The 27,044-nt window shown below is 48.6% G+C and overlaps 1 long non-coding RNA gene across 1 annotated transcript in view; it reads left to right on the top strand.

Annotated features, from left to right (window-relative positions):
- Window positions 1-24,939, top strand: part of LOC140404056 (uncharacterized) — a 183,936-nt gene extending 158,997 nt beyond the window's left edge. Inside the window, exon 2 of the long non-coding RNA XR_011938449.1 lies at window positions 20,459-24,939. This is a non-coding gene — a long non-coding RNA (uncharacterized lncRNA). The remainder of the gene's footprint in view (window positions 1-20,458) is intronic.
- Window positions 24,940-27,044: the final 2,105 nt, after the last annotated feature.

Below are 27,044 nucleotides of genomic sequence, written 5' to 3'. Positions count from 1 at the left end.
TTGACCAATCAGAGCTGCCTTGCCAACAAAAGAGCACCCTTTTCTCGTGCAATATAAATTGTGGTTCCCTTTGAGGTTTGATACTCTTGCGAATGCTGACCAGATGAGTACAAGGTGAAAACCTTCGACAGGATGTCTCTTTATTTCCCCGCATTTATTTTAGTTTAGTTATTCTCCTAGTCCTGGGTGAGATGTAAGGCCGCATCAATGTTCCTCCGTCGCGCCCTGTCTTGTGCTGTGACCTGTCGCTCACCCTGTGTAAACCCCATCTCTTCCAGTTCAGTCACCTATGCCATGTTGCGTTCAGCGTTTCCCAATATTAATGTTTAATTATTGTAACGGAGGGAGAGAGTGTGAGAAGCGACAGAAAGGATCAGTTCAGGCTGAATCAGAGAGCATTTAACCATTAGATTGAAAACGTATTGCGATCAAATAACAACCAGAGCAAGCGAAAGACATTGGAATAAAATTAATTTATTTCTGATTTGCCTGTACAATCGATCCAAGCCCAAATGGAGCCTACACAACAGAATTCCAAAGTAATCCATTGACCTTGAAGTGTTATCGGTCGTCCTTTGGGTACCAGGTTAGTTTCAGGCCTTTCCTTTCAGGAAGCTAAGCTCTGGGTGATTCACTGGGTGATGATGGGCTGGCAGTAAGCCACAGGTATCTCAGGTGGCAGGTGTGGGCACGGCTACGCCTGATTTCAGTTCACCTGCGCTAAGGAAAGGGGGAAAAAACGCAGCAGGAGTCCTGATGTGCTTTACAAAGGCTTGGACAGCAAAGGCTGTGTGAGGTCGGTGGGGGAGGGGGAGCTGCCGGCCTGGGTGGGGTTTGGGGCCCTTCATGATCACCCCGCCTGCCAATACTGTTGGGCATGGCTCCAGGGAGGTATCACCGGGGTTGAATTATCACAGACGGCAAGCGCTCATGAAGCTATTACCAGCACGGGTTGGGAAGCAAAGAACAAATGACTTCGACTGTAGTGTGGAATAGATCCTATTGGAGAAGATGAACGTTTTGCAAGGGCCTCCTTCCAATAAGAAACTTGAAAGCGGAGTGCACGTGATTGCAATGAAACTTGGGTCTGGTTTATTTGTCCTCGGGGGCGACCTGTGTTGACCATTCCTAGTTGCCCTTGAGAAAACATCGCTGGACCTTCTCCTCGGATCACTGCAGTTCACAACGGACATCTTCCCTTCCCACAACTGAGCATCTTGCTAGGGAACATCCGAGTGTCTTAAAAAATCAAAAAGGTGATGAGAGATCAGTGTCGGTGGTGGGCCAGCCCGGGAGGGTTGAGGAAGCCATCTGTCGTTGTTCTAGCTGAAGTCCACAACAGAACAGATTTTCTGAATTTAATATCGTAACCTACCATGGTGGTATTCCAATTCCGTGACTGTTACTTTGCGAAGGCTGTTACCTCTGCACCCACTAAGGTACCAATAGATCATGGAAAAGATTCTTGTACCAAGGCATCAACCTATTAAGTGCAGACGGAAGTTGAAACTGGGGGCTAGCCTGGTAGATTTCTGGTCAGTAAAGCGGATTGCCAAGTGAGGTAGAGTGACAGACAATGGTGACATTACACAAGGCTGCCATTTTGGATGTCACACTTGGCTGTGCAACAGGAAAAGGGGAGGTATGAACTGTTGAACAGTTAGCTTGATAAGACCCTTGGCTATTCAGGGTTAAGATATGCGCCCGACAACGGACCTTTCTCCTACAGAATGGTGAATCAATGGGGCCCTTGTTGAGAAAATGGTAGCTCAGTGTTTCGTGACACTAGCTGCTTGGTCTGAAGAATGAATCTTTGTTCTTTGACTTTCGTTCATGATGAGTGAACACTGGGACGAGCAAGTCTATGGTCACAGCAAATTACAGTAATCTTTATGTCCCCTTCGATTGTGAAACCACCACTTGAAAAACAGGGCCATAAATAGGAAAATGTCATGTTTTTTTTCACGCTGATGAATCACATGGCTATCATATGTAAGAGGTTAAATGTCAATTATGAGAAAGGTTGGGAGTGCAGGGAAGGCAAGAGAGCTTTACTGTGTTTTAGAGAGCTTCGGCTGCTGTTTGGGCAAGTTGTAGTGAATGGTTTTACGATTTTATTTTCCCACGAGTCTGGAGACACCAGGTTCAGTTCTGGGTGTCACACCTCAGGAAGGATATCTTGACCTTGGAGGGGGGGTTAACCAGACTGAGGCCACGGCTCAAAGGGTTAAACTGTGAGAACAGTTTGCAAAAACGTAGCTTGTGCAACCTTGAGTTCAGCAGGTTGAGGAGGAGCGGTGAAAATCCAATCGTGGCATTTAAAATGAGAGCAGGATTTGGTAGTGTAGGCAGAGAGAAACTACCTCCTCTGATATGGGGAGTCCGGAACTAGGGGCGCAATGTTATCATTATAGCCAGTCCATTTAGCAGAACGCACATCTTCACGCCAAACCCACTCCACCAAAATACTGAGGATGCTGGAGGGGGGGGGGGGGGGGGGGCATGTTTGCAGTCATCACTTTGATCGATCTTTGTTGGTTAAGGATATCAGGGAATATGGAGTACTGGACAGTAAATGGAGCTATGCTCAATAGCATCGATGAACCAATGAATGGTAGAATAGAACTGAGGGCTGAATGGCTTCCTTCTGTTCCTAAGTTATTAGCTGATAAGTCACACTGACTATACACTGAAGGGTCAATGATTGGGACAAGGCCATTATTGTTAATGGAGAGAAACCTCAAGAGTGCTTCGGTGCAGAGGAATATGGGTGTCCTTGTACATGAATCGCAGAAAACCAGCACGCAGGTACAGCAGGTAATAAGGAAGGCATTTGGAAATTTGGCCTTTACAGCTAAAGGGATAGAGTGTAAAAGTAGGGAAGTGTTGCTGCAATTGTACAAGGTAATGGTGAGACCGCACCTGGAGTACGTGCACAGTTTTGGTCCCCTTATTTGAGGGGGGATGTAGTGGCATTGGAGGCAGTTCACTAGGTTGATTCCAGAGATGAGGAGTTTGCCTTGTGAAGAGAGATTGAGCAGTTTAGGCCGATACTCTCTCGAGTTTAGACAAATTAAAGGAGATCTAATTGAGGTATATAGAAGCAGGAGGAGGCCATTCGGCCCTTTGAGCCTGCTCCACCATTCATTATGATCATGGCTGATCATCAAGTTCAGTACCCTGATCCCGCCTCCCCCACATATCCCTCGATCCCTTTAGCCCCCAGAGCTGTATCTAATTCCTTCTGGAAATTACACGACGTTTTGGCCTCAACTACTTTCTGTGGGAGTGAATTCCACAGATTCACCGCTCTCTGGGTGAAGAAATTTCTCCTCACCTCAGTCCTAAAAGGTTTACCCCTTATCCTCAAACTGTGACCCCTACTTCTGGACTCACCCACCATCCGGAACATTCTTTCTGTATCTACCCTGTCTAATCCTGTTAGCATTTTATAAGTTTCTATGAGATCCCCTCTCACTCTTCTAAACTCCATTGAATATAATCCTAACCGATTTAGTCTCTCCTCATATGACAGTCCCGCCATCCCAGGAATCAGCCTGGTAAACCTTCGCTGCTCTCCCCCCATAGCAAGAACATCCTCCCTCAGATAAGGACACCAAAACTGCCCACAATACTCCAGGTGTGGCCTCACCAATGCCCTGTACAATAGCAGAAAAATATCCCTATTCCTATACTCAAATCCTCTCGCTATGAAGGCCAACATACCATTTCCCTTCTTCACTGCCGGCTGTACTTGCGTGCTTACTTTCAGCGACTGATGCACGAGGACACCAAGGTCTCGCTTAGTATCATCTTATATAAGATGATAAAAGGCATTGACAAAGTAGAAATAGAGTGGATTTTTCCTCTTGTGGGGCAACCTAGATCGAGAGGTCGAAGTCTTAGGGTAAGGGGTAGCAAATTTAAAACAGAGATGAGGAGAAATTACTTCTATCAACAAGTCGTGAATCTGTGGAATTCGCTAGACCAGAGTGCGGTAAATTCCGGGACAGTGAGAAAATTTAAGAAGAAGATGGACAGATTTTTAATTAGTAATAGTTGAAGGGTTATGGAGAGTGGGGATGAAGGGTTATGGAGAGAGGGGGTGAAGGGTTATGGAGAGAGGGGGTGAAGGGTTATGGAGAGAGGGGGTGAAGGGTTATGGAGAGAGGGGATGAAGGGTTATGGAGAGAGGGGGTGAAGGGTTATGGAGAGAGGGGGTGAAGGGTTATGGAGAGAGGGGATGAAGGGTTATGGAGAGAGGGGATGAAGGGTTATGGAGAGCGGGGATGAAGGGTTATGGAGAGAGGGGGTGAAGGGTTATGGAGAGAGGGGGTGAAGGGTTATGGCGAGAGGGGATGAAAGGTTATGGAGAGCGGGGGTGAAGGGTTATGGAGAGTGGGGATGACGGGTTATGGAGAGAGGGGGTGAAGGGTTATGGAGAGAGGGGGTGAAGGGTTATGGAGAGAGGGGGTGAAGGGTTATGGAGAGCAGGGATGAAGGGTTATGGAGAGCGGGGATGAAGGGTTATGGAGAGCGGGGATGAAGGGTTATGGAGAGAGGGGGTGAAGGGTTATGGAGAGTGGGGATGAAGGGTTATGGAGAGTGGGGATGAAGGGTTATGGAGAGCGGGGTTGAAGGGTTATGGAGAGTGGGGATGAAGGGTTATGGAGAGCAGGGATGAAGGGTTATGGAGAACGGGGATGAAAGTGGAGTTGAGGCCGAGATGAGATCAGCCATGATCGTATTGAATGGCGGAGCGGGATTGAGGGGTTGAATGGCCCACTCCTGCTCCTGGTTCTTATGTTCTAATGTTCATCATTGGCCAACCGGTCCATCAGGTACACCCTACACCTCGCTGCACTCACTACTGAATGAAAAAGAAATAGATTTTCCCCTTCCCAAATTCTTGCCCATCCTCTGATTGCACCAGCAATTACCCTCAGCATCCAGATAGATATGGAGAGCTACCTCATTGTTGTCTATTGACCAACCACCTTTCACAAATGAGAGTAATTCAAAAATATCTAAGGTCGCCATCTTGGACAAGTTGGAGTGTCCTTCAAGACTCAGCTTTGCCCTTGAAAAGTCCAATAAAAAGGGCCTGATTCAGCAATGTAATACATTGTAGTCTGTCTACACTGAAATCTGATATTGTGAAGCTCCACGTATTTTATACTTTTTCAAGTCTCTTGCTGTTTCTCTTCCCGTGTAAGACAAGGAGATCGGAGCACTTCCATGTGACAACAGCTCTTCTGACCGTTAGCACATCACTGCAGGGGTGGCTCCTCAGGGCTGTTTCCTCGCCCCAATCGTCTTCAGCTGCTTCATCAATGAGCTTGCCTCCATCCTAAACTCAGAAGAGGGGATGTTTGCTAATGATTCCATTCGCAACTCCTCAGACGCTGAAGTCCATACCTGCTTGCAGCAAGATTTGTCTTGGCTCCATAAGTGGCAATTAACATTTGCGTCACACAAGTGCCGGACAATGACCATCTCCAACAAGAGAGAATCTAGTCATCGCGCCTCGTCATTCAATGGCATTACAATTGCTGAATCCCCTACTATCAACATGCTGGGGGTGTCACCATCGACCAGAAACTTAACTGTACCTGTTGCATAAACACTGTGGTTGAAAGAGAAAGTCAGAGCCTGCCTGTTCTGCATTTTGGGAAGTCGACACATGACTCCCAACTCCGCAAAGCCTGTCCACCATCGACAAGGCACAAGTCAGGAGTGTGATGGAACACTCCCCACTTGCCTGGATGAGCGCAGCTCCAACAACACTCAAGAAGCTCGACACCATCCAGGACAAAGCAGTCCGCTTGATTGACATCCCATCTACTCCCTGTAACCTTCCTCCCCTCCGCTACCGACTCACAGTGTGCACCATCGACAAGATGCACTGCTGCAACTTGCTGAGGCTCCTTCGATAGCCCCTTCCAAACCCATCAACCCTGCCACCTAGAAGGACAAGGGCAGCAGGTGCCTGGGAACACCACCAGTTCCCCTCCTTGCCAGAAACCATCCTGACTTGGAAATTTATAACAGCTACTTTTATTTATCTAGAACCTTTAATCTAGTATCGTGCCCATGGGTGCTTTACAGGAGTGTTAGCAAACAAGATTTGACAGGCAGATAGCAAGACTAAAAGTTTGAGCAAAGTGGTGGACGTTAATGAGGGTCCGAAAGGAGGAGAGTGTAGGAAGTGGAAAGGTATAGGGAGGGAATTCCAGAGCTTGGGGCTCAGACACTTGGTGGGGCAATTAAAATTAGGGATGTTAAAGGGATCTTTTGGGATGGGAAGGTGGCAGAGTTGTGGTGTGGGAGGGGATTACGGAGATGGAATGGGATGATGCTGTGGAGGGGTTTAAAAATGAGAATGGGAATTCTAAAACCAGGCATTGCTTAACTGGGGTCAATGTAATCAGCGAGGGTAGGGGCGAGGGGTGAAGAGGACTTTTTTTACATTTAGAGTACTCAATTCATTTTTTCCAATTAAGGGGAATTTAGCGCGGCCAATCCACCTAGCCTGCACATCTTTGGGTTGTGGGGGCGAAATCCACACAAACACCGGGACAATGGGGTGAAGGGGACTTGCTGTGGATTGGGATAGGGGCAGCAGATTTTGGATGACAGCAAGTTTACGGAGGCTAAAACATGGGAGGTTAGCCAAGAGTGCACCAAAACATTCAAAGCCCATAGGTTACAATGGTACGGAAAACAGCTTCAGTAACAGATGAGAGTGGAAATTAGTGGCGGAGTTAGTGATGGTGTGGACATGTGGTCAGAAACCCAACTCATTGTCAAATAGGTTGTGCTGAAGCTGGTTCATCCTCAGACTCTTACCAGGGAGCGGGGTAGAGTAGGTGCCGAGGAAATGGAGTTTGTGACAAAAAAGGTTTGGGCAGAAAATTTAGTTGGGGAAGATTTTTGCTCATCCCACACTGGCCGTTGGTCTGATTGTTAAGAGACAGCGGAGGGACACAGAGGATTTGCCCTGTTGTCCCACGGCGCCGATGTCACAGGTTCGATCCCGGCTCTGGGTCACTATCTGTGTGGAGTTTGCACGATCTCTTCGTTTTGGCGTGGGTTTCGCCCCCACAACCCAAAAGACGATGTGCAGGGTAGGTGGATTGGCCACGCAAAATCGCCCCTTAATTGGAAAAATAAACTGATTGGGTGCTCTAAATTTTAAAAGAAAAAGAGACAGCGGAGGGGCTAAGTTGGAGACAGTAGGGGCGGTGACATGGAGCTGGGTGTCATTGGTAAACTGATGCTGTGTTTTCGGATGATGTTGCCAACGTACAGCATGATGACAAACAGAAGGGAGGGGGTGGGATATTGGCCAAGGATAATAACAGCCGTTCCCTCAACGTTGTTCGCTCAGAATCCTGAAGTTGACTGCAAGAACAATGCCATCATGTGTACAGCAATGGTTCAAGAAGGCAGTTCACTCTCATATTCTTAAGGGAAGCTAGGGGTGGGCAATGAATGCTGGTCTAGCCAGTGACCTCCGCAATCCTTAATTGGATAATTAATAAAAAATTAGAAGTATTAAATGTGGTTACTCCTGGCTTGATTTCCCCGAAGAACCCCCCACCCCCCACCCCCCCCCCCCCCCCGTCCGTCCGTCCGTCCCCCCTCCTCTCCAAGCTATTGCATCCCACTTTGTGTGCCCAGCGTCAGATCCAATAAATCCCCGAGTTCTAGGGGAATACCAAACTCTGATTACTACTGATCCATTGAGTTCACCACATCATCATCTGGACAAAATCTCCTCTGTCTCCCTTTACACCTTTATCAACCTTTCCAGATATTAACACACCAATCTCCCTGCCACCTCTTCAATAATGTGCCCACAATCTGTCAATTTTCTCATTATATTTGCCACTTCTCTTTCTCTCTCCAACCCCCCCCCCCTCTCTCTTTCTCGCTTTTGCAGTTCAACAAGTCTTCCTGCTTCCTCCTGTTTCTCAATCTTCACTCCAACTCAATTTCTGTCACCTCAGCCGTCTAACTATTCCCCACTGCAGCAGGGTGAGTATCTCTCACATCAACTGCTGATCGTACATAGCACTTAGACACATTACTTACCACAGTTTCTGATCCTACAGCTCTATAGATACTCCTTCATGTTGTTAAATGCCACTGCTGCCCTCCGTTAAACATCTTCATTGCTTCAGTCCCCAGGTCTCACTTAGACAACCCAAGGAAACAATTTGATTAACTGGTTCTATTTCCCTACTGCTCGCTCTGTGTTAACTTTGGGCAATCTCCTCTTTTGTGATTCTCCATGGCACTTTAACTTACAATCCAAGTTACGAACTTGTCTTAAATATCCCCTGGTTTTTCCTCTTGATATCTGCAATCAGAATTGGTGTCTCTCCGATGGATCAGAGGTTGTTTACCAATACCCTAAACCAAAATTAGAGTCTTTGAGACTGTCTCTCATAATGAATTCAGAGTATATATGGTGAAAAGGACTGAGTGACATAATAATCCCTTGTCTCCCATCCTGTGATCTTTATCCACTTTGTTAACTCATTATCAGCGCACACTGCCCGTTTGTTCCTGGCAGAATTCCAGGAATCTCATGCTTTACCCTTAATTTCAGCCTTTGCAAAATATGCATTAATATTTTTTCGCCGTGACCATAAGAAATAAATATATTCTCAGCTGACATTAATTTTTAAAATAATAATCTTTATTGTCACAAGTAGGCTTCCATTAGCACTGCAATGAAGTTACTGTGAAAAGCCCCTAGTCGCCACACTCCGGCACCTGTCTGGGGACACGGAAGGGGAATTAAGAATGTCCAATTCACCTGACAGCACGTCTTTTGGGACTTGGGAGGATACCGGAGCAGCCGGAGGAAACCCACGCAGACATGGGGAGAACGTGCAGACTCCGCACAGACAGTGACCCCAGCCGGGAATCGAACCCGGGACCCTGGAGCTGTGAAGCAACAGTGATAACCACTGTGCTATCGTGCCGCCCTGTTAGAATGTAGGAAACGTGTGAATTAAACTGTGTACAGCAGGATCCCACAAACAGCAATTTATATCTTAATGGGACTGTCATCAACTTCAAATGATAAAAACAAAATAAATATTTACACTTTGGATGCAGAGCGGAGTGCACGGCTCTCACAGTCAATGTTGTGAGCAATCAGCACGCACCTCACTTCACTCCCCCTCGCTTTACGCGCGAATCACTTCAGCCACGCGGGTAGGAAAAGAAAAACGACACAGACGGAAATCAGCAGAATGTGGTAACCCTGTGCACGGGCAACAGTGGAGAAAATGTCACGTGGACCCCACTCAGAACCCAGGTGGGCTGCATGTGAAGTCTCCGGATGCCCACTACTGGTGCCCATGGCGCTTTCTCACATGTTTGCCCGACCTGCTGGTGCATTCGTGTGGGACGACCCACAGCTTGAGAGCAAAGGCCCGGCTAAACCACAGCTGGGACTCTGGAGTGGGGTTTGAACCTGCAACCTTCTGGTTCGAGAGGCAAGGGCTGTACCTCGCGGAGCCACGAAGGTCGGGGACGGCACATGCCGTGGATACTAACGTCCTCATTACATGACGATGCTCCCCGGAGCGTGAATCTTTCACAATCAAAGTGAGAGGACTCCCAATAGTTGGACAGTACTCAGGTTTCTGTCTGTTCTCTCCTCTTTGTTCCTTAATCAAAGTCAGACAAGTCTGTCCAGCTGCTTTCCAGCAGCTAACCATTCGGGCCCTGGCTAGATTACAGCACATTAATGATGTCTGGCAACGGGAGCACATCTGTGGCGCAGCCTTGAAAACAAATACATTAGTATTTAATTTATTTTGCACTTTGCATTGGCACAGTGCTGTTTTGGATACCTTCTGTCTGAGTTTTGTGACAGAGGAATGACAACAGAGATCGTGGGTGAACATAATGTTCTTCTTAAAGAATGTGAAGTTACAGTGCATGATAAAAGCGGTACAGGATAACGGGCCTGCTCGGTGATTGGATTGCACCTTCCGCCCAGCAAAGTCTGGCCCAAACGGGCCGGTGGAACAGACAAACGTTTGGGAAGCCCTGGGACAGGGGAAGGAGGCCACCTGCCCCAGCCCCCCTACCTTTGCCGATGCCATTCCAGCACACAACTCTCCCCACGTCACTGGCGACCACGCAATCTCAGGGTGGCGTGGGGGGGGGGGGGGGGGGAGGGGGGGGGGGGCGGCGGGGGGGGAATAAAAAGGTAAATTAAAAGACCAGCCCCACCTGGAAATTTCCAGGTAATCTCATCGGGCGATCGACGTTGATCCAGGGACGCAAAGGAAAGATTGCGCATTTATGTGGTTCTCCCACTCCCCACCCACCACAGGGAATGAAGGAATGAAGCACTTTTCCAAGTGCAGTTGCTGCCATACAGTATGAAACATGGCAGCCATTTTGCGCACAGCAAGATCCCACACACAGCAATGAGCTACAATGACCAGGAGACATCTTCAGTGATGCTGGTTGAGGAATAAATGTTGGCCAGGACACCGGGGAGAAATCCTCTTGCCAAAGATCGCCATGATTTCTTTTGGATCACCTCCCCTCCCCCCCGAGATAGCTGATGAGGGTTTTGATTTAACATCGAATTATGCAAACTTGGCACCTCTGCCGGGACAGGATCTTCAGCTGCCTGAGCCTGACGATCTGGAACTCCCCCCCTCCCCTCGCCCCGCCCCCCCCACCCCCCGCATCCTCGCCCACCCCCTCCAACTTTACATCTCAATTTCCTCCCCCAAGGTGCCTCTTAAAATGAACCTCTTTGAACAAGGGTTGACCGACAAGCTCCCAATGAGACTTGGGGCCGGATTCCCCCCCCCCCCCGCCCCCCAGCTGCGTGTTCCACTGTGGAGGGAGGTGGCGCATTGTTCGCTGATGGCGGGATTCGCTGTCTCCCGCCGCCGTCAATGGGATTTCACATTGCAGACACCAAACGGCGGCAGGAAACCCTTGAGGCCGTGGGGTGGGGCGGGCGGGGCGGGGGGAGGGGGGGGGGGGGGTTGACGGGGGCTTTACCAATGCTAAAGACGCTACACGAATATAAGTTATTTTTGCTTTCTTACTGTCTCCATCCATATAAATCAATCACTTAAATATTCTGCACACTTCCCCAGAGGCATAGTTCATGGTTGTCAACTGACCGTGACTGGAATAGGTGCCTTGGTGAGCATGTCTGGAAATTAGGTGTGACCAATTCAGCAAGTGCGTACGGTAGCCAGATTTCTAATGAGATTAGCGACACAGGGCAGGATCTCCGTCGCGAGTCCGCCTTAATATTTTTCAAGATGCCCAACACCTCGTCTTTTTGGATCTCAATGTGACCCAGGCCATCTACACACCCTTCTCCAGACTCAACATCCACCAATTCCTTCTCTTTGGTGAATACTGATGTAAAGTATTCATCTAGTACCTCGCCCATTTCCTCTGGCTCCACATATAGATTCCCTTGCCTGTCCTTCAGTGGGCCAACCCTTTCCTCTTGCTTTTTATTTACGTGTAAAAAGCCTTGGAATTTTCCTTAACCCTATTTGCCAATGACTTTTCGTGACCCCTTTTAGCCCTCCTGACTCCTTGCTTAAGTTCCTTCCTACTTTCCTTATATTCCACACAGGCTTCGTCTGTTCCCAGCCTTCTAGCCCTGACAAATAACTCCTTTTTCTTTTTGACGAGGCCTACAATATCTCTCGCTATCCAAGGTTCCTGAAATTTGCCGTATTTATCCTTCTTCCGCACAGGAACATGCCGGTCCTGAATTCCTTTTTCACTGACATTTGAAAGCCATCACATGTCAGATGTTGAATTACCCTCAAACATCCGCCCCCAATCTAGGTTATTCAGTTCCCGCCTAATACTGTTATAATTAGCCTTCCCCCAATTTAGCACATTCCACTCTTAGGACCACTCTTATCCTTGCCCACCAGCACTTTAAAACTTACTGAATTGTGGTCACTGTTCCCGAAATGCTTCCCTCCTGAAACTTCTACAACCTGGCCGGGCTCATTCCCCAATACCAGGTCCAGTACCGCCCCTTCCCTAGTTGGACTATCTACATATTGTTTTAAGAAGCCCTCCTGGATGCCCCTTACAAACTCTGCCCCGTCCAAGTCCCTAGCACTAAGTGAGTCCCAGTCAATATTGGGGAAGTTGAAGTCTCCCATCACAACAACCCTGTTGCTTTTACTCCTTTCCAAAATCTGTCTACCTATCTGCTCCTCTATCTCCCGCTGGCTGTTGGGTGGCCTGTAGTAAACCCCAACATTGTGACTGCACCCTTCTTATTCCTGATCTCTACCCATATAGCCTCGCTGCCCTCTAAGGTGTCCTCCCGTAGTACAGCTGTGATATTCTCCCTAACCAGTAGCGCAACTCCGCCACCTCTTTTACATCCCCCTCTATCCCGCCTGAAACATCTAAATCCTGGAACGTTTAGCTGCCAATCCTGTCCTTCCCTCAACCAGGTCTCTGTAATGGCAACAACACCATAGTTCCAAGTACTAATCCAAGCTCTAAGTTCATCTGCCTTACCCATTATGCTTCTTGCATTAAAACATATGCACTTCAGGCCACCAGACCTGCTGTTTTCTACAACATCTCCCTGTCTGCTCTTCCTCAGAACCATACTGGCCCTATTCCCTAGTTCCCCCTCAATGTTTTCACCTTCTGACCTATTGCTCTGGTACCCATCCACCTGTTACCCTATTCCCTTTTCCAATAACTTCAATCCTGGACCAGTAACCCAGAGACCCAGGGTCATACTCCGGTGACCTGGATTCAAATCTCAGCACGGCTGATAGTGAAATTTGAATTTGGTAATAATCTGGAATTGATGTCTAACCATTGTCGATTGGCGTAAAAACCCATCTGGTTGATTAACATCCTTCAGGGAAGGAAATCTGCTGTCCTTACCCGGTCTGGCCTACATGTGACTCCAGGTGCACAGCAATGCGGTTGACTCTTAGATGCCCTCAGAACAAGGGCGGTTAGGGATGGGGAATAAATGTTGGCACAGCCTGCGTCACCACGACCCATGGATGAATTTTTAAAAAATGTTTAGACCCCTACGGGTTTAAATGCTCAGTCAAAATTGAAACCTGGGTCTGATTTCAGGATATTACAGAAGGAACGCTGCAATTTCTCATTCTCAGACGAGGCATTAAACGGATGTTAATCATAGAATCATAGAATTTACAATGCAGAAGGAGGCCATTCGGCCCATCGAGTCTGCACCAGCCTTTGGAAAGAGCACCCTACCTAAGCCCATACCTCCACCCTATCCCCACACCTCTACTCTATCCCCGTAACCCCTACCCTTTCTTGGACACTCAGGGCAATTTAGCATAACCGATCCACCTAACCTACACATCTTTGGAATGTGGGAGGAAACCGGAGCACCCGGAGGAAACCCACGCAGACACGGGGAGAACGTGCAGACTCCACGCAGGCAGTGACCCAAGCCGGGAATCGAACCTGGGACCCTGGAGCTGCGAAGCAACTGTGCTAACCGCTGTGCTACCGTGCTGCCCTTGATCCCTTTTTGAAGACCTCCCAGTGCCTTGGTTGCCATTTCTCATAAAAGCGGCTGAGGTAGTCATTCCTCGCACTGTCGTGCGTGGGATGAACGAGCTGCACTGTTCACCCACTTTGTAACGGTTGTCTGGTAGATTTCTGAGAGAAATGGAAGACTTTCCCTACAATGAACATCGGGGTCAGGGGCTGGAGAAGGACCAAAATCTGTGCTTTCTCGAGAAGGGTGAACAGCCCTTGCATTGATTCACCCAGCTGGTAACAATGCAGAGAGTTACAAAATGACTGGTTCCTGACTATTTTAAGATGGGGCCTGTAATATTACAATAAATAAATGGATAGTCATTTTTTAACAGCTTAATAAAGAACCCACTCTATTCGGGGCTACTTAAAATGGGAGTATCGCTGTTCTCCCCGCTCCCTCATGTGCATATCCCCTTTAATGTATCTCTACAAATCAACAGCTGCCAGTGGTAGCGGGTTCCACGCCCTCACCACCCTTTGGGTAACAAATTCCTTGTTGAATTTTCAATGACGATCTTTGACTTGTGGACCCTAGTTTGGGAATCTGCCACAAATAGAATCACCTTTATGTTTACCCTCTCGAACCTCTTCATCATTTAAAACACTATTGGCCCTCAGTCTTTCTTTTCTAGAGAGAAGGGGCCGAGTCTATTCTTTATAAAAATAAATTTAGCGTGCCCAATTCTTTAGCGTGGCCCATCCACCTAGCCTGCACCATCTTTGGGTTGTGGGGGCGAGACCCACGCAGACACGGGGAGAATGTGCAAACTCCACACGGACAGTGACCCGGGGCCGGGGATCGAACTCGGGTCCTCAGCGGCGTGAGGCAGCAGTGCTAACCACTGTGCCACCGTGCTGTCCGACTATTCAGTCCTTCTGGCCAGTTCCGCAGTGCCCAATATCATTCTTGCAAATTTTTTTTAACATCTTCACCAGTGTCTCTATTGGTTAATATGAAACTGGAGAGTACACTGTGCTGTGGTCAAACATATAGTCAACAAATCTAACATACAGTTCTGTATGCAGTAACATAGGACCAGGAGTAGGCCATTCAGCCCCTCGAGCCTGTCCCGCCAATCAATGAGATCATGGCTGATCTGTGACCGAACTCCATACGCCTCAATGTCTTTGCTCAACAAAAATCTATCTCAGATTTAAAATTAACTGTTCCAGCTTCAGCTGCTGTGTGGGAGAGAGCTCCAAACCTCTACTACCCTTTGAGTGAAGAAGTTCTTCCCCACATCTCTCCTGAACTGTCTGGTTCTAATGTTTAGACTATGCCCCCGAGTTTTAGAATTTCCAACCCGATCTTTATCTGCCCTGTCTTTCCCTGTTAATATCTTAAATACTTCGATCAGATCACCCCTTAACCTTCTAAATTCTAGAGAAAACAGGCCTAATTTGTGTAATCTCTCCTCATAATTTAATCCCTGTAGTCCAGATATCATTCTTGTAAACCTACCTTGCTCTCCCTCCAAGGCCAAAATATCCTTTGTAAGGTGTGGTACCCAGAACTGCTCCCAGCGACTCCAAGTGGGAGTCTAGTGGACAGATCTGGATGTTTTGCATGCAATAGCGACTTGTCCATCGAATAATTGGAACAGAAGGCCATTCAGCCCCTTTGAACTATTGTTCCCATTTAATTAGCTAATGTCTGATCCATTTCTTATCTCCATCTACCTGCCTTGGTCCCATAACCATTACCGCCCTGTTTCTAAATAAATCCATTCCAGACTGCTCGACGCTGAATTCAGGTTGTGTAATCTCAGCTGTGTGTGTAAGGGGTTGAAGAGAGAATTTATTGGTCCTTAGCTGGGAGGACCCATTGGAGAATCACAAAGCAAAGTCACGCTGTCTGTGCACATCAGATCATCACATGTTACCCTTGAGGGTTTCAAACTATACCACCCCTTTTGACTCCTCTTTCCCCACTTCCCTTAAAGGTGCTGACTCCTATTATAGTGCCTCAGATCTGGTGTGATAAAGTATTCCCTTATCTTGCCTCTTTTATAAAGAAACAGAGCAGGGTGCTCACTTAGATCCAGAGAGTACCTGTAGTGCAGAAGGAGGTCATTCGGCCCATCAGGTCTGCACCAGCCCTCTGAAAGAGCGCCCTCCCGAGACTCACTCCCTCACCCTATCCCCTTAACCACATAACCCCACCTAACCTGCAGATCTTTGGACTGTGGGAGGAAACCGGAACACCCGGAGGAAACCCACGCACACACGGGGAAAACGTGCAGACTCCGCACAGACAGCGACTCGAGCCGGGAATAGAACCCGGGACCCTGGAGCTGTGAGGCAGCAGTGCTAACCACTGTGCCACCCTGCCACACTGGCTACAGGGCGGGACAGCCGAGTGAGATTGAAAGTGGACGAGGCCTGAAGAAAAGTTGTCGGAAAATGCATGTTTGTGCAGAGTTGGACCCAGAGAAGCAATTCTTCTGGTGAGGTAAATGACGAGCACGAGGGACACGAGGAGGGGTGATTGAAATCTGGAATCCTGTGTCTCGGAAGGCTGTGCATGGTGGGGATCAATTAGCTTTGAAGACCGAGTTTATGTGTTTTTTTTTTCATTCCTGCATGGGATGTTTGCGTCATTGCCTGGACCAGTATTTGTGTCGCCCATCCCACTTTGTTGGGTAAGCGATCTGGCGCAAAGGTGGAAAAAACACATTGGAGGTAGAGATCATCCGTGATCTAATTAGTTGGCCCAGGGGGTGGAATGGATCCTCCTCTCTCCTTCAGGAGAGATAGGAGAAGGAAAGCAAACAAGCAGAGGTACGGGTGGCAGCGAGAGAGTTAACATAACCTTCCTGTCCATGGCAAAACGTAACCGCATCTCAAGACAGATCATGTGTTGTGCTGTGTCCCTGCATCCCTGCATTGATGTTCGATTCTGACTCTAATCACAAGACCAGTGCAGCCTCTTTGTTTTTGGCAACGTGACTGCCTCAGTGCGGGGAGAGAAGATGATTAGAACAGGGAGGCGAATTGATGGTCATGCCCCCAGACTGGCGGTGCAGTCCTGACAAAGCACTGTTCGTGGCGGGGAGGGTAAGGCTCCATTCATTCACAAAAACTGCAAAAAGTTAACAGGATTATTAAAACAGAGCAGTCCAATGGGGTGATGAAACATAAATGGGACTCCCAAGTTCCCCCCCCAATCACCACCCTGGGGGTTACGATTGATCAGAAACTGAACTGGACCCAGCCATATAAATACTGTGGCTACCAGAGCAGGTCAGAGGCTGGGAATCCTGCAGCGATTAACTCACCTCCTGACCCCACCAGACCACCATCTATAAGACACAAGTCTGGAGTGTGATGGAATACTCCCCACTTGCCTGGATGAGCGCAGCTCCAACAACACTCAAGAAGCTCGACACCATCCAGGACAAAGCAGCCCCGCTTGATTGCTCCCCCTTCCACAAACATTCACTCCCTCCACCACAGCCGCCCAGTGTACCACAAACATTCACTCCCCCCACCACCACAGCCGTGTGTACCATCTACCAGAAGCACTGCAGGACCTCACCAAGGCTCCTGAGGCAGCACCATTCAAACCCAAGACCTCTACCATCCAGAAGGAGAACCTGGGAACCCCACCACCTGGAGGTTCCCCTCCAAGACACTGACCATCCTGACTTGGAAATATATCGGCCGTTCCTTCACTGTCCCTGGGGCAAAATCCTGGAACTCCCTCCCTGACAGCATAGTGGGTGTACCTACACCACATGGACGGCAGCGGTTCAAGGAGGCGGCTCACCGCCACCCTCTCAAGGGTGATTGGGGATGGGCAACAAATGCTGGCCTAGCCGGCGACGCCTGCATCCTAAGAAAGAATAGCCCGTTAATTGCATGCTGATCACTGTTTTGTATTGATGGATAGCGCGCTATCAGTTCGGAGAATGGGAACGGGTCTGGCGCCCGACACTGAGGCTGTTTTTCTGCCAATGCTCCATTCTCCGCCGATCTGGAGTCCTGGTGGCAACGGCAATGAATGCAGGACCCCGGCCAACTCTTCAGTTGAGGCTGAAGCGTTGGATCATAAAAATTCACCATAACTTCTCTGCTTTTGTACTTTGTGACTCTATCGGCAAAGTCCAGGTCCCCAGATGCCTTATTAGCCACTTTCTCAAGCTGCCCTCAATGGTTTGTACTGTTGGTTGTGGTGTAGCTGGAACATTAGAAGAGACACAATTCCGTTTGGGTGGGAAAATAGAACCTAGAATATGTCCCTTCCCTGAGTTGTCTGTTGTTATGCATTGAAACCAATGCTCTTCTGTATTGTAAATAAAATAATCTTTGATTGTCACAAGTAGGCTTACATTAACACTGCAATGAAGTTACTGTGAAAATCCCCTCGTCGCCACATTCCGGCGCCTGTTCGGGTACACGGAGGGAGAACTCAGAATTCTCAGCTGGTACGGGAATTGAACCCACACTGCTGGCCTTGTTCTGCATCAGAAACCAGCGGTATAGCCCACTGAGCTAAACCACCCCTTTATGTCACATGATCATGTGGTGACATCTGCAGATGCATTTAGGAGAATCCCTCTCTCTTCCATCTTAGACATGTGAGCAAGCAACACCTCTGTAAACAAACTCTGACAACTGGTTAAGGAACCTGCAGTGTGGCAACTGGGTACTCCTTAGTCTCTACTCTGAGAAAAAGTAAAGCCCCTTAAAACATACCACCTGTGTGTGTGTTTTTCAGTTCCACATTAATCCCACTCTCCCACATATAAAAACAACCGTTGGTCTCAGAATAAGAGACGTTTGCTTCAATTTGTTGGTAATGTTGCAGGGTTAGATATGGGGATGGGTAAAACCTGAAGTTCTATTCGTTGGTAGAAACAAACATCTTGGCTGTGGGCTAATTCATTCTCAGGGTGCTGATGTCACTGGTGAGGCCAACATTTATTGCTCAACTTTAGTCATTCTTGAGAAGCTCTTGGAAGATCTGCGTGGGCAATGTTTAATGGGTTTCCCTTATCCATTGGCCGAGTGACGTCTTTGGAAAGTCCAATCAAATTGGTGAGCTGCTGTTTTGGGGAGACGTGGCTTTCACTGCTCTCTGACCCATCTCCTTCCTTGAGTGGACATCATCTCGACCTTCTCCGTTTTAAGCTTCACCATTCTATCCAAAACAATATGTTCATCTATTTCAATATTAACAGTTTTATTCTCAAGAGAAACCTCTAAGTTTCATCTGAAAGCAGGCACCTCTCGCAATGTGGCACACTATGATGAGAGCACGGGATATTCCACCCACATCACCTGGAGTGGGACGTGAACATACAATTTTCCTTGTTTAGGGGAAAGAGTGCAACCCGGTGGACTTAACTAGATTCTTCAGCAGTACAGATATTGGGAAAAATGGGCAGGACAAGACTAAAAAGGTAAAGTAGGAGACAGGATGGGGGGTTGGTGCCATTGCATCACAAAGCTGCTTCCTCTCCTGTCCCTCTTGACCTGCCCATTGCTTTGATCTGCAGAGAGCAAAGCTCGAGGAGGGGACCGGTGAATGTCTAAATTTAGATCAGGACGGAGGGGAACAACTTGCATTTCTGTAGCACCTTTAATCGAGTGAAATATCTCAAGATATTCACACCAACAGACAGAATTGGATCCCGAGCCACATGAGGCGATTTCGGGACAGGCGACCGATGCTTGGCCAGCAAGCTAGGTTTCGAGGAAGCGTTGCAATGGGAGGAGAGGTTGGGGTGGTTTAGTCATTCCACAGCTGAGGACGGGGCTGCGGCGGAATGCAAGAGACCAGGATTGGGGCAGCGCAGAGACATCAGGGGGTTGTATGGACGGAGGAGGGAACTAAGATGGAGGGGGCGAGGCCACGGAGGGATTTGGATACAAGCACGATTGTTGTAATGTTGAGACTTTGCAAAGTAATGCAGGTTTTCCGAGACAGCAGTTGAATCTTGAGGTAACAAAGGCATGGCGGAGATATTCAGTAGCCCCAGAGAGAAGCATATTTAGCAATCAGTTACCGAGGTATGGTTGGGGGGAGGGGGGGTGACAATATGAGCCCCTCGATACAGAGCCTCGATTACCTTTTGCAAATTGAAAATGAAATGAAATGAATGAATGAATGAATGAAATGAAAAATGAAATGAAATGAAAATCGCTTATTGTCACAAGTAAGCTACAAATGAAGTTACTGTGAAAAGCCCCTAGTCGCCACATTCCGGCGCCGGTTCAGGGAGGCTGGTACTGGAATTGAACCGTGCTGCTGGCCTTGGTCTGCTTTCAAAGCCAGCGATTTAGCCCAGTGTGCGAAACCAGCCCCAGATTGACATTGAATCTGCTTCCGCCACTCTTTCAAGCAGGGTATAACTGGCTAAGAATATTCCCTCTTTGCTCTCTCTTTCCTCAATCAACTTTTATCTGTGTCCTCTGTTTCCTGACCCTTCTATCACTGGGAACGGTTTGCCCATATTTAGGTTGTCAAACCTCCTTTGTGATTTTGAAAACTGGCGACAGACCTCCCGTCAACCTTCCCTGCTCTTAAGGAGACCAATCCCCGCTTCTAGTCCCCCCATGTTACTAAAGGCTGAAAACAGGCCGCTGAGTGAGAGAAGAGGGGTGGCTTGAGGAGGGATGTCTGCCCATCAGATCAACATTGATTCCAGTAACTGTCACTGCGTATATGAATGCGATTAAATCCCAGTGCACGCTGTTCAAGAAATAGGATATAAAATATCAACTTCGCCAAACACTTACACATTTTTAGTGGTGTCACAATGTGCAAGATTATCTGTCTTCGCTGAACTGTTACAAAAATTCTAATGAGTTATGCAACCATCTTTATTTATTATATAATTCTCATGAACTTAATGTTCTGTCTCCACAGATGATCCCTTGGGCATCATAACAGGGCTGCAACTGTAGCCAATGCAGCCCGAGGAATCACCAGGCAGCTATCATCGTCAACATTAGTCCTCGCAAGATTATCCGCTACACTTGATACCACCTGCAGCTCAGCGGGTAGTACGGAGCCAGTCGGTAGTGGGTCCAGCGCCGAGGGGGAGTGCTGCACTGTCAGAGGTGCCGTCGTTTGGGTAACAGGCCCCGCCTGCCCCCTCCGGCAGATGTACACGAGCCCATGCTCACCATTTTGAAGACAGCGTCCTGTGCCAATATGTATCCCTCCACAAAAGTCACTCTGAAACAGTTCCACCAGCCATTAACCAGCGGGATCATGCTGTGCAAAAATTGGCTGCCCACATGTGCCTATTTTATGACTTCACTTGAAAAGGTACATAATTGGCTGTGGAGTACTCAGGGATACCCTGAGGATGAGATATCAATGCAAGCTCCTCCTTTCCCTCTTGCAGGAAATTTGGCCGAGAGTGTGTAGTGCTCCAGATGCCCATTATAGGTGTAGCAGGCGTCCTAAATACTGTATTCCAATCCCCATGTGGTACAGGCACTCTTGTCGTTTGCCTTCCTAATCTGCAAGCTAACATTCTTTGTTCCTTGGATGTGTATACCCAAGACCCCCTGACAATATTTCCATGTTTCACACATTTAGAAAAATATATATATTCTGTTTCTCTGTTCTTACAACAAAAGTGACTACTCTGACATTTCCCCACATTATATTCAATCTGTCATCTTCCTGCCCACTCACTCAACCTGCCTATATCTCTTTGGGTCCTCCGCGCAGCTTACATTCCCAGTCAGCTTTGCATTGTCAGCAAACTGAGGCTCATTACTCTCTGTCTCTTCATCAACACAGACAGGAAGTAGCTGGAGCCTGAGCACTGATCCTTGTGCCATTTGTTAGTCACTGCCTGCCAACTTGAAAATGCCCCATTTATTCTTACTTCACCAATCCTTCACCAGTGCTCAGATATTACCCTCAACTCTACCACCATCTTGCACATGAACACCTTTTCACTTTTTACATGGCATCTTAGTCAATGTCTTTTGGCAATGCAAGTATAAGCGTCCCCTTTATCTTCCCTATTAGTTACTTTCTCAGAATGTGTGAATATGTGTGCCAAACATGATTTCCCCTTTCATTTTTAAAAATTCTTTCATGGCTGGGCCCATCCCTAATTGCCCTTAAATTGAGTGGTTTACACAGCCATGTCAGAGGGGGGCAGTTAGGAGTCAACCACATTGCTGTGGGTCTGGAGTCACGTCTCGGCCAGATCGGGTAAGGACGGCAGATTTCCTTCCCTTAAGGGAATGAGATGCGTTTTCACTACAATTATTTCCTGACTTTCAATTCTAGGTTTTTACCTAATTTATTTCACCGTCTACCTCAGCAGGATTCGAACCTGGGTTCCCAGAGCATTACGCTGCATCTCTGGATTACGACGCCAGTGGTAATACCACCACGCCAATGCCCCCTCTGAATAAAACCACTGGTACATGATTTTCTAAGCGCATTGGTTGGGCTTCCTTCACAATTGGTTCCAGTGGTGGGCGGCATGGTGGCGCAGTGGTTAGCACTGTGGCTTCACAGCGCCGAGGTCCCAGGTTCGATCCCAGCTCTGGGTCACTGTCCGTGTGGAGTCTGCACGTCCTCCCCGTGTCTGCGTGGGTTTCCTCCGGGCGCTCCGGTTTCCTCCCACAGTCCAAAGATGTGCAGGTTAGGTGGATTGGCCATGATAAATTGCCCTTAGTGTCCAAAAAAAAAGGTTAGGAGGGGTTATTGGGTTACAGGGATAGGGTAGAAGTGAGGGCTTAAGTGGGCCGGTGCTGACTCGATGGGCCGAATGGCCTCCTTCTGCACTGTATGTTCTATGTTCTAAATTGGCCCTTAATTGGAAAAAATGAATTGGGTACTCTAAATTTATTGAAAATAAATAATCGGTTCCAGCACATTTTCTAGATGACTGATGTCATGCGAACAAGCCTGTACTTCCCTGGTTTCCGTTCTCCTTGATTGGAGATGTTACAGTCGGCAAAATCCAAGAAGAATGTGAAATTATGAAAATAATGACAGGGAAAATTGCACCGAAGCAAACGGAAAATTGGTTAAGTGCATCGCGCAATGTACAGCGGTAGGAGTCTCATCACTTTAATGCATTTCTTTACACAAAAGGATGGTAGAAATCTGGAACTTTCTCCCCCACCCCCGAAAAAAAAGATGTTGAGGCTGGGGGTTCGAAGCTGAGATTGACAGATTTTCATTGATCAAGGGAATTCATGGATCTGGAGCCAAGGCACATGGATGAACTTTAAGATGTAAGATCAGCCATAATCTAATTCACTGGTGGGACAGGCTCGAAGGGCTGAATGGCCCTCCCCCTTGTTCCTACATTAATCTTTGCCCACAGTTAATAATTGCGGCATCTGTTCCTTAATCATTCATCGAGGGAAAAGTCTCCATTGCGGCAGCGGGAAATCGTGGAGCCGATTTTTGCATTTGGAGCTTGCGTGCCACTGCTCTTTGCCGGCGCGAAGCAATGACCATCAGCTGCCTTCAGCCCGACCCTCACGTGATGCGTCGCAGATGAGCTGAACGTTAAATAAAATAAGAAATGAACTCATATATCTCTCTGCTGCTTTCATCCAAGATTTCAGATCTGCTGACAACAAGGCTCCCATTCATTTGGCCAATTTGCTGCTGGGCCTTTGCGTTCCAGGTCTCTCCACGCTTGTTAATTGGATATTCCTGAAAAAAAAATCTCATGATTTCGAACTGACTCAACACCCATGGAAGTATGTTAGATCCTTAAAGGTCACCGTGATAACATTTTCCACTTAAGCGATTCAAACGTAAATGGTAATGCTATTTAATAAAGGAATACATATTAGATCAGTAGGTTAGCTCACTGGGGATTTGGGAAATAAAGGGCTCATTCATTTACAGTAGCTACCAAATGCCTTCAAATCTGTCACCCAACTATATCATCGAATATCGTGCTGAACTGATTGTGGAATGAGCTCTGGGGGAGGAAACATCAGCTGAGGTTGTTTTTTTGCAGTACCAGATTCCGATGGAGGTGCGTTTTCATCGGCTACGGGAGAGCGAGTCGCGGTTTTGTTTTTCCGTTTCCCGCTTAACTGTTAGTCAGGGTAGGGCCAGCGACGGTGCAACCAACCTGGGATCATCCTGTGCTCTGTGGCTCACAGGCTCAGCCAGAAGGTCACCCATGTACCATCTCATGGATACATAAACCGCTCCAGCACCAACAATCCCCAACGAACAAGCGCCAACAAATATTCCCTCCGTACCTCACATTTGTGTCATTTGTAATTATAGCAAATCATTTGCTCAATGCTCGCCTCGTTCAGATTCTTAACGACGGAACTTCGTCATTGCCCATTTCAATAACTTACTTCTGGGATAATGCATTTCTAAGGGAAATTAGCCAACATTCGGCCGAACCTGGAGCACTGTGTCCAGTTCTGGGCGCCATACTTGAGGGAGGATGCGAAGGAATTGGAGAGAGTACAGAGGAGATTAACGAGAATGATTCCAGGGATGAAGAGCTGTAGCTAGGAGGACAGATTGGAGAGGTTGGGTCTGTTTTCCTTGGAGAAGGCCTTGGTAGACTTATCCAAGATCCTGAGGGACAGGGTGAATGGTGAGAAACTGTTCCCTCTGAAGAGAACATCGAGAACTAAAGGGCACAGATTCAGAATGACGGGCACTAGGAGTAACAGTGATGTGAGGAAAAATCTGCTCACTCAGAGGCTGGTTGGAGTTTGGGATGAACTTCCTGAGAGAGGTTAAGGCAGGTTCGATCGGGGAATACCAAAGGGAAGTGGATTGCTGTCTAAAAAGAAAGAGGGTGCTAGGTCACGCCGATAAGGAAGGGGAGCGTGATTGGGTGGAATGTTCTTTCGGAGAGCCTGTGCAAATTCGATGGGCCAAATGGTCCACCCTCCATGCTGCGTGTTACTGCCTCTCCCACCTCACTCTCCTCCTTTGGGACACTCCTGCGAAACCAAAATTCACGCCCCTCCTAATGACTCTCCCCTCGCCTAGTGTGTCGATGTTGGTCCGATCTGTGCTCCTGTTCGGGCCTCGTGGGACGTTCCCTTCGGCTCACAGGCGCTTCACCGATGCAAGTTGTTGTTGTAGTAATTCAAGCACACGCCCCCTCCAAACACCAGATGACTGGGTCAAAGGTTGGCTGAATGGAGCGGTCGCTGGGTAACATGCTAATCTTCTCGCGACATGAATAATTCATATTCCTTACAGAAGGATCTATTCAAAGGCTATTGTAAATGATGGGAATTGGGCAGTCAGAGTACATTTGGCATGAAGTAGAGTATTGAGTTATCATTGGTACTACTGCGAGATTAATTCCAATTATTGTCTTGGAAGAGTGCCTGAGGCGATTTCCTTAATAAATATCTATTTAAGAATGAATAGTTCTATTGATCTTGGGAGCTTTTATATTGGACACCCAAATCTGGCTGCTGTAAACATACAACAAATATTCCAAGTTGTACAAGGTTCCACCAGTGGTCAGCTCTCTGCCCCCTCCTGCCATCCCCAGTCACTGCTTTGTTTCGGCAAGTGGGCATAGAGGTGGCAACTGGCAATGTGGGGGCGGGGGGAATCAAAATGGTCAACTTTGCTTCTCCCTGCCCCACGAGGGCAGCACCTGAGGGAGGCAGCGCCAATTCCCCATCGCACTGAAACGGACAGAGCCGTGCAGCCTGATCACGACTCTTGCCTGGCCATTCGTCAGTTGAAGGTGAACACTTCTGTGTGTTTCCAGCCCCAGCATTTTGACACCAGTAAGGGCAGAGAGCCTGCTCCACTATGGGGCAAACCCGTCACTGGTGACAGACAGAGGGCAGAACTTCAGAGAAATCGACACTGTCCTCTGGAACTCTCCCCCCCAGGCACTGCCCCTAGCACTGGCCCCTCGCACTGCTCCATGACACTGCCCCCTGGCACTGCCCAGGCACTGTCCCCTAGCACTGGCCCTGGCACTGGTCCACTGGGCCCAGTCCCTGCTCTTGGAACTGCCCCCTCGCACTTCCCCCAGGCACTGTCCCTTGGCACTGCCCAGGCGCTGCCCTCTGGCGCTGCCCCCTGGGCCCTGGCACTGTTCTCTGGGCACTGCCTCTGGCACTGTGCCAGGCATTGTCCTCTGGCCCTGCCCCTGGCACTGCCCTGGGCACTGTTCCCTGGACTGCTCAGGCACTGTCCCCTGGCACTGTCCCAACACTGCTTCCTGGGCTCTGTCCCTCATATTGTCCCCTGGCACAGCCCAGAAACTCCGTCTGACACTGCTCCTGAACGCTCTTACCCGGACACTGTCCCTTGGCACTGTCCCCTGGCACTACACGGAATGCTGTTGAGGTGAGATCAAGGTGGGTGGATGTTCTTGTGACGCAAACACACTGACGCAGTCGCCTGTCTACAAAGCCTCACTTCCTGTGGCCATATTCTGGCCAGAGTTTCCTGTCAATTGTTTTCCCATTGTAAATATGGGCAGAGGAATTTATAATGGGCCCTGCCTATGTAAACCTGTCACGCTGCAATTTCACCTTCCTCCTCACAGGGGCGCTGTACCACTTTAATTTTGCATCTCCCACCTCCTAACCCGACATCCCAGAGAAGCCCCTTCCTGCCACTCTCTGCTACCCAAGTTCCCCCAAATGTTATTGTTTGACTCTATTTTTCTTTCAGACGGAATGTTAGCCCAAGGTCCCATCCGCCCTCTCGGATGGAAGTCTAGTGGCCACTATTCTGCAGAATTGGCTGGTGGGCGGAGGGGGGGGGGGAGTTCTCACCTGTGCCCAGGCCCATGTTGAGCCCTCGACGAAGGTCACCTAAGAAAACAGGGTACCTGGCCATGATCACGTTGCTGTTTGTGGGATCTTGCTGTGTAAAAATTAGCGGCTGCCTTTCCCACATTACCACAGTGGCCACGCCTCCAAAAAGACATTATAGTTTGTGATTTGGGACACCCTGGGCGGGATTCTCCGACCCCCGCTGGGCTGTTGTGATCCTCCGCCATGGCCGACGTGGGGATGAACCCCCCCCCCCCGCACGCACATGTGCTGGGATGATGCCAGAACACGCTGGCGCTCACGCGCATGCGGCAACTTCCGCCGGCAGGCGGAGGCCCTTCGGCGCCGGCCGGCGTGGCGCAAAACACTCCGCTGCCGGCCTAGCTCCTGAAGGTGCGGAGGATTCCGCACCTTTGGGGAGGCCCGACACCGGAGTGGTTGATGCCACTCCTTCCCGCCGGAGTTGCCCGCCCCGCCGATTCCCGCAGAATCCCGCGCCCCTGAGGTAATAAAAGGAGCTACATGAATGGCATAGACTCTTCATCGAATTTACAGTGCAGGAGGAGGCCATTCAGCCCATCGAGTCTGCACTGACCCTTGGAAAGAGCACCCCACCTAAGCCCACGGCTCCACCCTATCCTCGTAACCCAGTAACCCCACCTAACCTTTTTGGACACTAAGGGCAATTTAGCGTGGCCAATCCACCTAACTTGCACATCAGA

Source organism: Scyliorhinus torazame, chromosome 29, assembly GCF_047496885.1.
Source record: "Scyliorhinus torazame isolate Kashiwa2021f chromosome 29, sScyTor2.1, whole genome shotgun sequence".
NCBI lineage: Eukaryota > Metazoa > Chordata > Chondrichthyes > Carcharhiniformes > Scyliorhinidae > Scyliorhinus > Scyliorhinus torazame.
This window is presented reverse-complemented; position numbering and strand designations above follow the sequence as displayed.